The sequence below is a fragment of the Loxodonta africana genome, chromosome 8 (assembly GCF_030014295.1).
Source record: "Loxodonta africana isolate mLoxAfr1 chromosome 8, mLoxAfr1.hap2, whole genome shotgun sequence".
Lineage (NCBI taxonomy): Eukaryota > Metazoa > Chordata > Mammalia > Proboscidea > Elephantidae > Loxodonta > Loxodonta africana.
In genome coordinates, this window is record NC_087349.1 from 59,920,129 (window position 1) to 59,937,040 (window position 16,912).

The 16,912-nt window shown below is 40.9% G+C and overlaps 1 protein-coding gene across 1 annotated transcript in view; it reads left to right on the forward strand.

The window, feature by feature from the left end:
- Positions 1-4,985: 4,985 nt before the first annotated feature.
- Positions 4,986-16,912, forward strand: part of STEAP2 (STEAP2 metalloreductase) — a 28,563-nt gene continuing 16,636 nt past the window's right edge. Inside the window, exon 1 of the mRNA XM_003407157.4 lies at positions 4,986-5,094. The gene's annotated coding sequence lies outside the window, so the exon portion shown is untranslated. The remainder of the gene's footprint in view (positions 5,095-16,912) is intronic.

Consider the following 16,912-nt stretch of genomic DNA (forward strand, 5'->3'; position numbering starts at 1 on the left):
AGTAGACTAATCTATAGCAATTTTATGGGCTATAAAGCTATTAAGAATTTTAAGCATCTGCACCCTAATATATGGAAATATGTTCATGAAACAATGTTAAGTTAAAAAAAAAATCTGTTTTCCATTCATACACTTATGTTAATATATTTATGTGTTTCTATGTCATTTTGCCTTCAAATAGACAAAAATCTATTTATAATTGTTTATTACTTTGTTATAAATCTATTAAAATATGTGAATGTACCTTGACAAATAAATATAATGCTAATAGACTATTTACGTTTATTGAATTCTTTGGTTTCAAAAAAGCAGTGTTTTACATAAATGGTTCTGTGTTTTATTAATAGGCATTGCTCACAAAAAAATAACCCAGCACTCAAAGCAAATTTGGGGATTTGTTGGGAATAGGTTAAAGTGTCTTTACTGTAGAAATTATCAGAGCCTTTAATCCATTACTGCACATCGTGGATCTCTAAAATGAAGGGGTTCCTCTTGTTGCTATTTCTCTCAAAGCCTGCTACTTTCATGATCATTACACTCATTTTATTTGTGTAAATTTTATTTGTGCTTCTTTACTAATTTACCATCCCCTCCAAACTGTAAGTTCCATCAGAACAGGTAACCATATCTGTCTTCTTTACCATTGTTCCCAGTGCCCTAGTCAGGATTTATTAGCAAAAGCTCAATAAATATTGTGGAGTGAATGAATTACTAGAGGAGCATTTTGAGGGACTAGTACTTGAAGTTAAACATTTTGGGAACCACCTCTCTATAGTTATTCAATTTTTATAGTAACTTCAAAGAAAAAAACTACACTAACACATCTAGTCAACTCCCCCAAAAAACCCACTAGAGATCCATTTAATAAATTATTGCTGCACACCAGTGGAATGAATTACTACTTCAGGGAACTGAAGAGGTTTGTCAGAAAGCACCTCACGACCTGGAAAAGACTTGTGAAATCATTTCTATACTCTGAAACTTCAAATGAAAAACAGTAGTAAAAATTATAGTTGCCACAGAATGAGCTGAAAGAAATCATGCTTTGTGTCAACATCAATCAACTCTTGGGACACCTTCGGTGACATCAGATTTTCTACCAAGAATATTTGTTTGCTATCATGTTGATTAAGGGTAGGGTTGCATAGCCGATTATTATAATGGCTGTCAATAAGTTGTATACCTGTAAAAAGTTGAATAAGCAAAAACTGTGATAGGCGTATTTACAACGATGACAAAAAAAAGAGAGAGTAGCTGGTGAGGCTGCTTTTGTACAACCAAACACCTCATGGCATTTGGTTCCTTGGGTTGGAGGTTTAGGGTCATGTTTCCATAGAAAATTCCAGTTAATTAGCCTAATAACACATTTAGTGCTTCTGTTCTACCTCCTAGTTCATTGCATAGTACCTGGGGTCTTAAAAGCTTGCAAGTGGCCATCCAAGGCACAACAACTGGTCTCTACTCACCTGGAGCAACAGACGAAGGGGGGTCAGGAATGGGAGGAGGAGATGGAATATTTGGCTTTTTGCCTCCATGAACAACTGCCTCCTTTGCCATGAGACCAGAAGAACTGGATGGTACCCAGCTACCACTACCAAACTCTTTTTTATTGTGCTTTAGGTGAAAGTTTACAGCTCAAGTTAATTTCTCATACAAAAATTTATACACATACTATTTTGTGACATTAGTTGCAATCCCCACAATGTGACAGCACATGCCCCCTTTCCATCCCGGGTTCCCTGTGTCCATTCAACCAGTTCCTGTCACTTCCTGCCTCCTAATCCTGCCTCCGGATAGGAGACATCCATTTAGTCTCATGTATCTGATTGAACTAAGAAGCATACTCCTCACATGTATTATTTTTTTGTTTTATAGTCCTGTGTAATCTTTGTCTGAAGAGTAGGCTTCAGGAATAGTTTCAGTTCTGGGTTAAGAGAGCATCTGTGGACCATAGTTTTGGGGGTTCTCCAGTCTCTATCAGACCATTAAGTCTGGTCTTTTTACATGAATTTTTGTTCTGCTCCACACTTTTCTCCCACTCCATCCAGCACTCTCTGTTATGTTCCCTGTCAGGGTGGTCACTGGTAGTAGCTGGGCACCATCTAGTTCTTCTGGTTTCAGGCTGGTGAAGTCTCTGGTTTATGTGAACCTTTAGTCTCTTGGGCTAATATTCTTGTGTCTTTGGTGTTCTTCTTTTTCCTTTGCTCCAAGTGGGTTGGGACAAATTGATGTAGCTTAGACAGCGACTTGCAAGCATTTAAGACCCCAGCCGCCACTTACCAAAGTGGGATGCAGAACATTTTCTTAATAAACTTTGTTATGCTAATTGACCTAGATGTCCCCCTGGAACTATTGTCTCCAGGCAACTAAAGTTGCAAATATATAACCTCCAGAGACAAGAGTGTTCCCTTTCTCCAACTTAGAAGTTTCTTCATTACTGAACATTTTTATCAAAGATTGTATGGAAGAATCCTGATCAGAAGGGTGAAAATATGGAACACAATTTCAAATTCTAATGGACTCCAGACTTGCTGGATCCATGGGGGCTGAATGACCCCTCAAACAATTACCCTGAGATAATCTTTAAACCTTAAACCAAAAGTATCTCCTGAAGTCATCTTAAAACTGAACAATTGTTTAGCTTAACTTTAGCATAATGCTCAAGTCAAGATATGACTTGAGCATTATGCTCTTTTAAGGACTATCTACATGGGATCAAATTGACAACAGCAACTTGAAAGATTAGATAGGAACCTTAGGGGTCAGTGAGTTTATGTTAACAAGAAAGGAACAACTCTGCAAAGAAGGGGGAGAATGGTTGCACAACTCGGAGAATACAATCAATGTCACTAAATTGTACATGTAGAAACTGTTGAATTGGTGTATGTTTTGCTGTGCATAGTCTCCACAACAAAATATATATAATTCAGAAAAAAACAAGAATATTTGTTTATTTTAACAGTTCAAGTATGAAAGGCAGTCTTTCTGGAAACTGCAAATTATTGACTTGATGGTTCTCCTTTGGGATACATGATTTTCCATATTCTTTGATATATTTGTATTGTGACAGCTGACGTTAGTTTTTTTTTTATTAAAATACATGGTTTATCTACAGATTCTATATAATAATTTGTAGTTCTGGCATAGTTGGAAAGTGCTATTCTCCTTTAGTGACCCATTTTTGAAAATTATATGTTTTTGCTTTTAAAAATAACACTGAAAAGCTACCAATAAAATCAAACCCGTTGCCGTCGAGTCAATTCTGACTCATAGCGACCCTATAGGACAGTGTAGAACTGCCCCATAGAGTTTCCAAGGAGTGCCTGGCAGATTTGAACTGCCAACCTTTTGGTTAGCAGCCGTAGCACTCAACCACTACACCACCAGGGTTTCCTGAAAAGCTACATACTTTTCAATATCTGCTAAGAGTCATTCATTTCCTCCGCTGTTTCTCCAGAAGTGCTAGGGGAAAAACAAACAAAAACACCAATTTTATCATTTGAGAGTACTGCTAAGTAATAAAAGTTGTTATAAAATCTAATGGCTATTTTTCCAGTTACCAAAATGTATTTTACCATCTGTCAATGCCCCGACACCCTGACAGATTACTAAAACTTAGCTTATGCCTAAACTTTAAACCTGAATAATATTTAGCGATGGAGGCTTATGCCCAAACTTTAAACCTAGATGATATTTAGTGGTGGGGGAGGAGGTACATTTCAGGTCAAAGTATGTACAGTATTTCTAAAGAGAGCATTTGCAAAGGTTAATCTGTGTCTGGACTACAAAGGGGAAAGTACAGTGTCCAGTGATTAAGCCAAGACCCCCTTCTCAGTTTTTTCTTTTTTCTTTTTTTTTTTTTTGGTTAATAAACCACCGTGAGAGATAATTTTTAAACTTAATTTGCTGAAGTGGGAATTAACTGACATACGGGAAAAATTTTCCCCAAATTTGAGAACTTTTGGTAAACTGGTTTTACAACAGAGAATAAAGATCTCTTGCTTCTTTTATTGACACCTTTTACGTAAAGGATAAGGGATACCTAACTACCTGGTAATCTGTGGGGAGAAAACGTACAGAACCTCAGAGCTGCTGGCGCTCTTGCGGATCAGCGGTTATCTCCTTAACACCCACAGCTTTTGCGGCCAGGGGAGTTAAGGAGCTTTCTCAGGAACACAGGCCCCATTACTCGTGGCCTAATCTGCTTTTCCCCTGCGGCGCGAGCAAGAATGAAGGTCAAAATCATCAGATTAATTACTGCAGTGCGCGGACTGTGAGGGTCCTCCTGCCCAAGAGATTTTTAAAATGTGGTTCATAAAAGTGGATTTCTGAACATTTTATTTCAGGGACACAGTTCGGCCAAAAGATAGTTTGGGTGGGTAAAAGTGAGCGAGGTAAAGACTACTTACACACAAAAAAAGTGCAGTTTCGAGAGCCGAGAGGTGAGGAGGGGATGAGGGGGAAAGGGCGTAATTTAAAAGTACAGAGTTGAAAGGTGACCACACGTCCCAAAAGCAGCGGAGTAGAAAAGCGGGCTTGATTTTTCCACAGCTGCTTGAAAAGGACTCTGTGGGAGACGACACAGGAGCCTTACGGGCGGGGATGGTGGGAAGGGGGAGCAGGCAAGTGGCGACGATCCAGCTGGTCCCAGTAGGGGACAGCGAGGGGTCAGCCAGGCTCCCGCCTGCCCTTGCACTCCTTATTGCTCTAAACTCTCCCAGCTCCCCGCGAGCCCTCCTGGGACCCCGCAGCGAGCTCCCCGACTCCTCCCCCGCGTTCTACGGCTTCCCCCCGCCCCCTTCCTCTCCGCGCTCCCCGGCCGGGCTCGGGGCTCGGCGCCTTCCCGATGCGCGCCCCTTGCGGCGCGTCCCCGCGACGCCGGCCTCCGCGCACCGCGCTCCCTCCCTACTGTCTCGTTGATCCAGCCCCGGGAGACCGAGAGCGGCAGGAGCGCGGCCCCCGCGGCAGCCACCCCGCAGCCTTCGGTCGGAGGTGCAGTCCGTAGGCCCTGGAGCCCTGGCGGGCCCTTAGAGAGTCGGCGCCAAGCACGGAGAGCTTCAACGCTCGCCCCTGCCTGGGCACGGAGGGCCGGAGGTGAGCAGGTCGGGGACGAGGTGGCTGCGGCGGCGGAGTCCAGGGTCTAGATGCTGTTGGCGCCACGCGCTGCATCCATCCTCCTCGGACTCCGCGCCCTCTGCAGGCGTCCACCCTGAGCTGGCAGGGTTCCTTGATCTCCTGGCATCTTGAGGTGGGGGTGCAGAGTGGGAGGGGTGCAAAAGGGCGTTCGTTCCACCGAGTCTTTCTCCTGTCTCTCTTGTTCTTCCCCAAGCTCCCAGGAAGTCCTGAGGTTGAGGTTGGGCCCAGGGGGCAAGGAGAGACAGCGTCCTAGGTAGGATGCGCTCCAAAGGGAAAGGACAGGCACAGGTTACCTTCGCCTCCCTGATAGACTATATACCACCTTGGGTTGGTGCAGCGCGTTTCATTGAAGATAAATGGTGCAGCGCTGCTTTGCAAACAGCTAAGTATTTCTAGTAGTCATTTTGTTTATTACCCAATAATGTGACGGTGGTGTGTTTAGGCCATTATGTGTTGGGAAGCAACTGGCCTCTTCTTTGAGTGTCCTAAATTATCTTTGAGCCCTGTGTTCAGCCTCAGACAAAACTTGTTGAAAATTATGCCCTAAAAATCTTGCTCTTAAAATAGAGCAGAGATAAAGAGAATTTTTGTCGAGAGATTTCCATTTATTATCTCTCCCACCCCATGGAGAAGGATTGGTGTCAGTTTTTACTCTCAGGCAGTTAGTTTTTAAATGGAAAAACTTATTCCAGGCCATGGTTAATTATCGTTCATCACTGTCAGAGAAGGTGGGAGAAACAGAATTCATATTCCTACCCGCATCCTCATGACTTAGATTGCATTCTAGGCCCCTTAACGTCCCCAAGGCTAGGAACCTTTTTTGTTCTCTCTCAGCAGCTTCCCCCACAACACACACACACTTTCACACTTTTCTCCCTTTTTATTTTTCGTTGTGTTGCTCTTTATTTTCCTTCTTTTTCTTTTCTCTAAGCCTTTTACTCTGCATCTCTTTTGCTTCAAAGCGTAAAAGCTATTTAAAGAAGAAAAATATCCATCCTAGATATTTGCAGAATATTTAGAAATATAAGCTGAACTGCATATGCTGTCATTGGTTTGGCTGCACATTTCTGCCTCTTAGCCAAAGTCAGCCTTTTGGGGTAGGGGAATGAGACAATGTCAGTAATGATAAATTGAGCTACTTGTGCTGGAAGGAAATGAAAAGCTTTATCCAAATCAGTTTTTATTATAGTGGTGCCATATAAAATGTACTTGTGGTGAATGAGCATAATTGTATTTTAATAATAAAAAAATAGCACAGATGAAGATGAATTTTTAAAGAACGAATTATAAATGAATTAGGAAGTAAGAAAGGATACACCAGAAGTTTGAAAGACTAGGACTGTAGCTGTGATAAAAGACAAAGTCAAGACATCAGGAGATGCATTTATTCCCTGCCTGGCCAGTAACCATGACGTTGAACATCACCTGGTCCCTCTGGAGCTACATGTCTTAATCAGCAAAAAGTGGGATCTGACTTAGAATCCTATTACGTTTCTTTTGGTCTCGACAATTTTTGATGCATTCAATAACAAAGAATATTTATTGCGTTCGCATTTACTGTGTAACAAGCACTATGCTAGGCCGTGATGAACAAGACAAACGTGGTTCTGCACTTAAGGGGCAGATTACATTCTTCTTGGGGAGGGGACTAGTAACCAGTAAGGAAATAATTATAGAAAATGGTAACAAAGGAAAATTAACAGGGGCTGAGAGGGAAAAAAAAGCAAAAATACAAAACTGGAGTGAATTATTCTACTAAAGAGATGCAGGGACAGCATGTGCAAAAGCCCAAAGGTGGGTAAGTGATTGGTCTTTTCTGCTCCAGGTGCTGAAAGGACAGTATGGCAAGACCACAGGGAGTTAGGATGAATTTGGAGAGGTGAGCAGGAGTTAGCTAGTTCAGGACTGGTCAGTCATTGTCTTAGGCTGGATTCCCTAGTGAAGCAAAACCAGTAAAGTGTATAAATATATATAGAGAGAATTATATCAAGAAAATGGCTCACGCGGTTGTAGAGGCTGGAACTTCCCAAGGTCCATGTGGGTCAGGCTGTAGGATTCTCCTGAATCACGTAGCTGCAGGGGCTGGCAAACCCAAGATCAGCAAATCAAACAACAGGGCTCTGGCTTGCAGGCTTCAAAGACCAACGAATCACAAGATCATCAGGTAAGATGGCTGGTAAGCTGCTAGCTCAAGTCCCAAGAATCTGAGCTCAGACATACAGGAGCCAGCTGTAGGATCCAGAGCCAGCAAAAGTCTAGGAGCCTTGCCAGAGAGTCCCCTGTATTGGATGTAGGCTACGCCCCCAAGGAAACTCCCTTTCAGTTGATTGGCTGCTCACAGCAGATCCCATCATCGAGGTGATCACATTACATCAAATCTCATCATGAACTTGATCACATCAGACGACTGCCAAACCTCTGAGAACCATGGCCCAGCCAAGTTGATACCCAACCTTAACGATGCCAGTCATGGTCAGGAATGTGGGTTTAGCTCTAAGTGCAACTAGAAGCCATTGATTTTTTTTTAATAGTTTTTATTGTGCTTTAAGTGCAAGTTTACGAATCAAGTCTGTCTCTCACGTAAAAACTTACGTACACCTTGCTGTGTAATCCCAATTACTCTCCCCCTCCACTCTCTCTTTTCATGTCCATTTTGCCAGCCTCTAACCCCCTCTACCTTCTCATCTCCCCTCCAGGCAGTAGATGCCAACATAGTCTCAAGTGTCCACCTGATCCAAGAAGCTCACTGCTCATCAGCATCCCTCTCCAACCCATTGTCCAGTCCAGTCCATGTTTGACGAGTTGTCTTTGGGAATGGTTCCTGTCCTGGGCCAACAGAAGGTCTGGGGGCCATGACCACCGGGGTCCTTCTAGTCTCAGTCAGACCATTAAGCCCGGTATTTTTAGGAGAATTTGGGGTCTGCATCCTCCTGCTCCCTCAGAGGTTCTCTGTTGTGTTCCCTGTAAGAGCAGTCATCAGTTGTAGCCGAGCACCATCTAGTTCTTCTGGTCTCAGGATGATGTAGTCTCTGGTTCACATGACCCTTTCTGTCTCTTGGGCTTGTAATTACCTTGTGTCCTTGGTGTTCTTCATTCTCCTTTGATCCAGGTGGGTTGAGACTCATTGATGCATCTTAGATGGCCGCTTGCTAGCGTTTAAGACCCCAGATGCCACTCTTCAAAGTGGGATGCAGAATGTTTTCTTAATAGATTTTATTATGCCAATTGACTTAGATGTCCCCTGGAACCATGGTCCCCAGACCCCTGCCCCTGCTACGCTGGCCTTCAAACCATTCAGTTTATTCAGGAAACTTCTTTGAAGCCATTGATTTTTAAGGAGGGGAGTGACATCATCTGATTTACATTTTAAGATGATGTTAGCTGCACTGTGGGGAATGGTTTAGAAAGGGTCAAAGGAGAAATTAGGGAGACCCGTTAAGAGATGTTTGTAGAGTGCAGGTGAGAAATGATAAACACCTGTTCTAGATTGGTGTTAGTGGAAAGACTTCAGAAATATTGTGGAGAACAAGAGTTGGTGATGGTTTTATGTCAAAAGTGAGGGAAAGCAAGGACTCAAGAATGACTCAGATTTCTGACTTGATCAACTGGGTGAGTGAGTATTGATACCATTTACTGAGATGAGGAAATTTGGGGTGAGTGGGAACAGGTCTGCATAGGAAGCAGTTTAGTTTTGAACCTGTTAAGTTTGAGATGTCTCAGAGAAAAGGCATAACCAATGCCCCTTGGGAGGAGGAAGGGGAGGGTCTCCTGAATAGAAGTGGACAGACTGGCCTTTGACAGGTGAAGTTGGTGATTGTATATTTAAGGAAAAACTAATGAGCTCAGTTGTCTGATCTTTCTTTAGCAACTTTCACCCATTTGGATGCTGATACAGACAACAGATAGCTGAGTTCTTCCGGGACTGGAGTTTTGTCAGATGAATGTGGTGGAGAACAAGAGAGTTGAGAGTTGAACAAGTCACCCTTTTCAAAGGGGTGACTGTAAGTATACACAGTGGAATCTAGGTTGGGTAAAGTGGAAAGAGAAACCAGGAGGAGGTTAATGGAGTATGAGAAAGTAGTGGGATCATAGACCAGATGTCTTTCGATGTCTAGAATTATCAGTGTGAATATTTGACTAAGATTGCTCAAAGGTTAGGAGGTAGTGCTTGGAGGTATCTTGAGTGACCCAAGAGTGACCAAGATGGAGTGGAGGCAAAGAGTCATTGCCTTTGATGAATAAGTGAAGGAAACAAGAGGTCCATGGTCCATTGGATGAAGAAGTACTGGAGAAGAATGACAGCTATTGGGGTAAAGAGAGAGACCATGTGTGTACTGGAGGCCAAAGTCTCCAGAGATTGAGGATAAGCTAGAATTCAGTAGGTGATAGCATTGAGGATGGGGAGAGGGTATTATGAGTTGCTGTGAGCCTCAGAAGTGTTGGGTATTTGCAGGAGAGAAGAAGAATGGTTCAGATGTGCTTTGCAAAGGAAAGACTATACCTACCTCACTCCTGACCCTGGCGAATTATATTTCCTTGATTTAAAAAGTCAAACAGCAACAGTTGTTTTGGAGTTGATTCCAACTCATGAGGATCTCGTGTGTCAGAGTAGAATTGTGCTCCATAGGGTTTTCAGTGGCTGATTTTTTGGAAGCAGACTGACAGGCCTCTCCTAAGGTGCCTCTAGGAGGACTCAAACCTTTAGCCTTTTGTTTAGCAGCTGGGTGCATTAACTGTTTACAACTTGATAACCAAACAAATCAGTAGATTGTAAATGTGAAAATCTCTGAGGACAACCCCTTAAAGTTACTGTTATCCAGTAACTAAAAAGTCCTAGGTGTTTATATGTTAAAAAAATTAGGTTCTATTTTTCAAAATTAATATAGCACAACAGCTGTCAGGCAGCTAGAGGAGTGTTAAGGAAATCCTTCTTTTAACAACTCAAAATCTTGAGGAGTCCATGTAAAAAAAAACGTGTAATTAAATTCCTTTACCTTCATAATACACTCTCAAGTGTTAAATGTATTTTTAGCAAGTCAAATGCCCATTCAAGAAAACTACAGTGTTGAATTTTCAAGGAGCCTATATGCTACTTAAATTACACATTAAGATTGAACTATTAAGTTGAAGTGTCACAGTGTTAAGTATAAAATGGTGTGATACTACCGTTATTATATAGCTTGAAGACTCAGAAACAAAAGAATTTCATGTTGGAAGGGACTACAGGATTCAAGTACTACTTGTCTTCCATTTTGAAAAGGAAACAAATTCGGAGAATCAAGACGATTTCTGAAGTTTAGACCTATCGTTTTGCCTGAACCAGGCCAATTAAAGAAAAAGAAAACTTTTCTATAAATGGCACTGTCTCCTCAGCTATTCAATCTGCATTATCTGTGAATAACATCAGATGAAAAGGTAGAGAGACTTTAGGACCTCACTAGGCAACGTGTAGCTCGTGGAACAGCACCATGGGCATCGCCTGAGAGCTGGTGAGAAATGCAGCCTCTTGAGCCCACCCCAGCCTTTCTGAATCAGAATCCTTATTTTAACAAAATTTGATCATACTCACATTAAAGTTTGGCAGGCACTGTTCCAGAGTGAGTCAGTACACTTGCACACTCTTCTGCCAGGTCAACAGGACCTATGATGCCTGGAGAACTGAAGAAAGGAGCCTCTTGTAAGAGCGAAAGAAGTACCGTCGCTGGAACATTCTGGATTTTGAATGTTTTGAAACAACAGGAACAAAGTGTGCTATACAATGGAATGACACATTTTAAGAAATAACTTTGCTTTCCCAGGAAGTGAAGAGAGGAAATTGCAAAATAGTGAGTGGACCTTCTGGCACTGTTGCTGCCTGAGTCAGAAAGAGGAAGGGACCACACATCCATATTCTTCAGCTTTCTGTATTCAAGGGAAGTTATCATCTCCCTAGTGTTACTATTATTACAAACAACAATGTAAAAATGGACACAGTTGAGGATCAAAAAGCCTCATCTATTATCTCCAAATACCAAAATAAGTATTAGGTTGAATCCTGAATGTTTTAGTAGTTTTCAGTCTTGGATATTAAAACCAGAGCTTCAAATTGGTTCATTCTGGTTAGAAGCCCTGCTAAGAAATTTGCTTTTCTAACAAGTTCCCAGCTGATGCTAATGATTCTGCCCTAGATGTAGGAGAAATGCAAATTTCTCACCAGGGGTTCGAACCAGAATGAACCGTTTTAAAGCCCTGGTAAACCCGTGAAGATTTCTAAAAGCTGCCCAGGCTGAACCAGACCAATTAAATGAAAACCTGGTTGTTGGCGGGGCGGGGGGGGGGGGGGGGGTGGGCGTGTGTGTGTAGCTAGGCATCAATATGTTTTAAACCTCACCGGGTGATTCCAATGTGCAGCCAGGGTGGAGAACCACTGCTTTAGTAAGTTGTTCCGGACCCTTGTGGAAGGAGACGGCCCTCAGGTTACCACCCTGCCTCCACCTACCAAAAAACAACGGGCCCCTCCACGACTTCCATAGTGCCAAGTGGGAGTCAGCAAAACTCACGTCACACTCTTACCTGCCAGTGGGGTTTTCAGGACATCAAGAGAATTAGAGTTTTTTTAAAGAGGACATTATTAATGACAACTACTATTGATGGAAATGTTCTAAAATTAGATTGTGGTCATTGTTATACCACTCTGTAAACTTACTAACATGATTGATGTGTCCACTTAACATGGGTAAGTTTTTATGATATGTAAATTATGCTTCAACAAAGCGTTTTTTATGTTACTTGTATGCTTCAGCATTCATAATTACATCCTATTGATTATATATTCAGGAATCCAATGCCTGTTTTCAGTTATTGGAGTGTGAACCCCTAGCCAAATACCTGGTAGATAGGGCTCTATAAGACATTGGATGGGTGAGTGAATGGGGATGGCTGAGTAGATGGATAGGTAAGTATCATTATCATCTTTGTGGATTGGTCCCTGTCATGGATGGAATTGTGTCCCCCAAAAATATGTGTCAACTTGGTGCCATTTGTAACAGCAGACATTTGTAACCTGTTTTTTTTTTATATAATGTGGCATTGAAATCAGGGAAATGGATTTCTGTAGAGGCAAGAATGCCAGGCCTGTCACAGCAGACTGTTTACACTTGAGTTACTGCAACACAGAAAAATGGTATCTGCTGGTCAATAAACATACATATCCTTACCTCAGAGTACCATCTGCAACAAGGTTATCAGATGAGGAAATTATTCCAGTCAGGTTATAGATGCTAAAACCAAAACAACCCACTGCTGTTGAGTCTATTCTGACTCCTAGTGACCCTGTAGGACAGAGTAGAACTGCTTCATGGTTTCTAAGGCTATAATCTTTACAGAAACAGACTGCCACATCTTTCTCCTGCAGAGCAGCTGGTGAGTTCGAACAGCCAACCTTTTGGTTAGCAGCTGAGTGCTTTACCACTGTGCCACCAGGGCACCTTTGTAGCCACTAGTCCCAGCGTTATCTTAGACACGCTCCCTGGTTATGTTAACATCCGGTGTTATGAAGGGTCAGGTATACACAGGACACATAACTCTACTTGAGTAAGCAGGCCACACCTGTAGGGTGGATGGAGGGATGTGTACAGGATTCTTCTCTGCTGCATACATAGGAGACAAATGTGTGGGGATATGTTGGGAGGACATTGTTTTAATTTATTGAAGAGGATCTTAAAATTGTATTTAAGTCCTTGGGTAATAAAGTTGCTGTTTTATTAATTGAATTCCTAGACTAACCTAGATTTAACCAGAAGCCCTTTTTTTTGTTGTTGAAAATCTTCCTAACTTTAGTTGGGAGTACTTTCCTGCCCCAGTAATGGCAGTTTCATATACATATAAAATCTTGTTTGGTGATGTAACCAAACTAAACCCACTGCCATCAAGTCGATTCCGACTTATAGTGAACCTATAGGACAGGATTTCCAGGGCTGTAAATCCTTATGGAAGCAGACTGCCACATATTTCTCCCGCAGAGTGGCTGGTGGGTTTGAACCTCTGATCTTTTGGTTTGCAGCCAGGTGCTTTAACCTCTGCACCACCAAGGCTCCAAAACCAAACCTGTTGCTGTCCAGTCAATTCTGACTCAGAGCGACCCTGTAGGACAGAGTAAAACTGCCCCAAATGATTTCCAACAGTGTAAATCTTGACGAGAGCAGACTGCCACATCTTTCCCCCACAGAGTGGCTGGTGGGTTTGAACCACTGACCTGCTGGTTAGCAGCTGAGCGCTTTAACCACTGCACCACCAGGACTTCTTAATGACTTAGGATCTAGAAATATCTTGGAATCATATCCATGTAAAAACATTGCATACATACCAAACCTGGGAAATATCTTGGAAATTACTTGTTTTTTCATTTTTCTCATTAAAGTTCTGGTTATGTGAGTTTTTAGAAAGCTTGGAACTAGTCTGTCAAGCTTGAGCTATAACATAAGTATGTATTTCTTTTGTGAGAATTATTTGGTTGGTTCTATAAAGCATGAACACAAAGATTCAGATTCGACTATGAAATACTAATAAATCATTTATAATTGTGATAATTTATTAACAGAATTTCAAAGAATAAATCTATATAGTTTAAATCACTACACTCATTATTGTTGGAAAATTCTTTTCAAATAAAGATACATACCAATTACCCAAGAGTTTCAGCTGAGCAACGGAATTTAATAGTCTGACTAAAGTGGATTTTAATATTCAAACGAACAGTGAATAGTGGCTGGACTGTATTACATTAGGGCAGTTTTTCTCAAACTTTAATATGAATCAGAATCAACTGAAGGCCTTGTTAAACCACAAATTGCTAGGCCTCACTCCCAGAGTTCCTGATTCAGTAGGTCTAGAGTGGAACCTGAGAGTTTGCGTTTCTAACCAGTTTGCAGGTGATGCTGATGCTGCTAGTCTGGGGACCACATTTTAAGAGCCACTGTGTTAGGGAATGATGTTCTTGTTTCTCAAGCAGAATTGCAACTTTGCTTTTAGGGTTTTCTGAAGGGCTTAAGAACTTCCAAAAAACAAAACCAACAACAACAACAAAAAAAACCCTTTCCCCCCCCGAAGAAATGCATTTATTATCATAGTATAAGTAAATAGTTTGGTTTTGTTTGTGTAAATACCAAGAGTATTTAGGGCTTATCTTAGTGCAGCCCAAAGTTTGTGAAAGTAAAAATTGTCACCTACTTAAAGAAAATTAGAATGCAGTATTTGATATTTCATCTCCAGAATGTGTCCCTACCCTTTGAGTACTGCTTAACCTAACCTCAGATGTCTTTTATTGCAGGGGCCTTGCTCCTGGGTGCTTTCCTCCTCTCTCATAATAGGCTTTTTCTCCAGAAGGCTTAACAAGCACTTTAACACAGCTTCCTAACGTCTACCAGAGACATAGTCTTCAGATTTGGGGATTTTACAGACGAATAACTTAAAAAAAAAAAAAATTGGAATCTATATAGGATTGCCAACTAAAACAACTGTCGTCTATCGCTTTCTTTTATTTTTAAAAAATGGACATGTTGACTGCCAGAAGTAGGAGAAAAGACCTGACAATCTGCTCCCATAAGGATTACAGCCTAGGGAACCCTATGGGGCAGTTCTCTGCTCTGCAGGTTACTATGAGTCAGAATCAACTTGACAGCACACAACAGCAGTTTTAAGCTAAAATGAATCTGTAGGAGCAGTCATCAACTTGGACTGAGGATGTTCTGTGTAGATTAGAGATGATTTTGTATATATATAAATGATTTAGATATGCATATGTAAAACTTGAATAAGAGAACATGATATAATATTTCCCCACCGATCTTCTAGAGTAACTTTGCTCTGACCATACAATCTAGTTCTTAAATTATATGCTGATGTGAGGTTTTTCTCTGCTTTTGACTCTAAGCACATCCTGTCTTTCCTAACTGGAGTGTAAATTCCTTGAGTAATCACTAGGTGAGAACTATGCCTTCTCTTGCCCTTTACCTCTTATGTACGAAGCACACAGTGGTCTGGATAAATTCATGCTGGGTCACAGTAGAGTAAATTTTTCTTAGGCTTCAGTTACATCATTCCTTGGAAATGTACAATGTAAGATGTTTAATTTTTCTTAAATTGGTAAACATCTCTCAGATGTTATCATTATTCATTTTTTATAACCCTGTTTTTCATTGCTATCATAAATAAGAACTTCAGCTCAGCTGTTAGCCAAATGATCCAGAATGCTAGATTAGCAAATTATAAACTGATGAAGTTTTACTCCAGTGCCTGAGCACTGAATAGTTTCCCATAGCTTCTGGGAGATGAATTGCTCTTAGGTCTATGTTTAGGTGAGTCAAAGAAGATACAGACACACTTCGCAGCCCTTTTTTTTTTTTCACTCCCCACTAAAAAACATACTTACCTTCACGGTGTCTACAGAGTCCTCATGGCTTGCTATCTGGGGTTCTTCAAGAATTATACAGTAACCAATCATGTTTTGTACATTAATAAACTTAGATCTTTGGTTAATTTTGTTTGAAAAAATGAGAAATGTTTCCATCATATTTTATCTTCTGTGTAGCTGAAACAAATGTATAATTTTGGATTTACAAAACTATCTTGAACTTAGATTCATATTTTAGCTATTTAAAGTTAGTATTGTTTTTTAAAAATATAGTTACAAGTGATATTTGGAGATGCTAACCAGTTTTAAAATTGCACACATAATGTTTGCACTGCAGTTTTAGAATGAACAGAGGTTAGAAGACTCTTTGAATCCTGGTTGTGTCATTGTAAACTGTACTATCTTAGGCAAGTCGCTAAAGTTCTCTGAGCTTCTGTTTGCTCATCTTTAAAATGGGCATAATAATATGTACTATACAGCCATTGAGAGTTAAATAAGATAATGTTATATATGAAAACATTCTGAGTTATGAAATAGGACATAAACATAAGGTATTATATGCCTTTTAGCAGTGTAAAGATAGTCCATCTCTCAGATCCATCAAAGGCTAGTTTTGTTTTTTCTCTCGTGGATGCTTAAATTCCTTAAAACTAGTGAAAAGAGTCTCATTTATTAGGCTAACTTCTAATGGTAGCCAAAGCCACACCATTAAAAGATTCAGTTACACCTTGCCGTTAGAAATAGTGTGAATAAGGCTCGAACATGTTTGAGCAGTGTCACTCATTAACACGTATGAAATACATTGTATAACGAAGGGGGAAGGGCCATATAGGTGACGCTTATTAGATCCTGATGTATTTTTACATGTTCACATTCTGATTTACAGGAGTTTTAACTCGGTTTATAATATAACTGATGTTGTTTTCTTTTTAGTTTGAAAAGGCCTTGATGATCATGGTTTATAGATTAAAAAGATTTTACAATTCTAATATATTGGGAGATGGCTACAGTGCCTATTCAGAAGAACTCAGGACTGGGATACAGGATACTTGGGTTGATCTGTGTGAGTCTATCCTCTCTATTCGTACTTAGATAACATATGTGATTAATGGTAGGTAAGTTGGTCACTTCACCCTTAGTTTTTGAATGGGATGACCATTGATTTTGTGACTTATGGTTCTTTTAACTACTCCTGACTCCCAAGATAACCAAAGATGTCTCCAGAGGGATGTTGACAGTTTTATCAAGCACTGCCCTGATGCCTCTGACTCCCAGCCTGGCCTGCAGGGTACATGGGAGCACTCTAAGGGAAATGTAGATAATTACCACCCTTCTGTCTTGAAAGGTGTCTCGTGAAATTAAATGTATGTACTAGATTAAAAAATG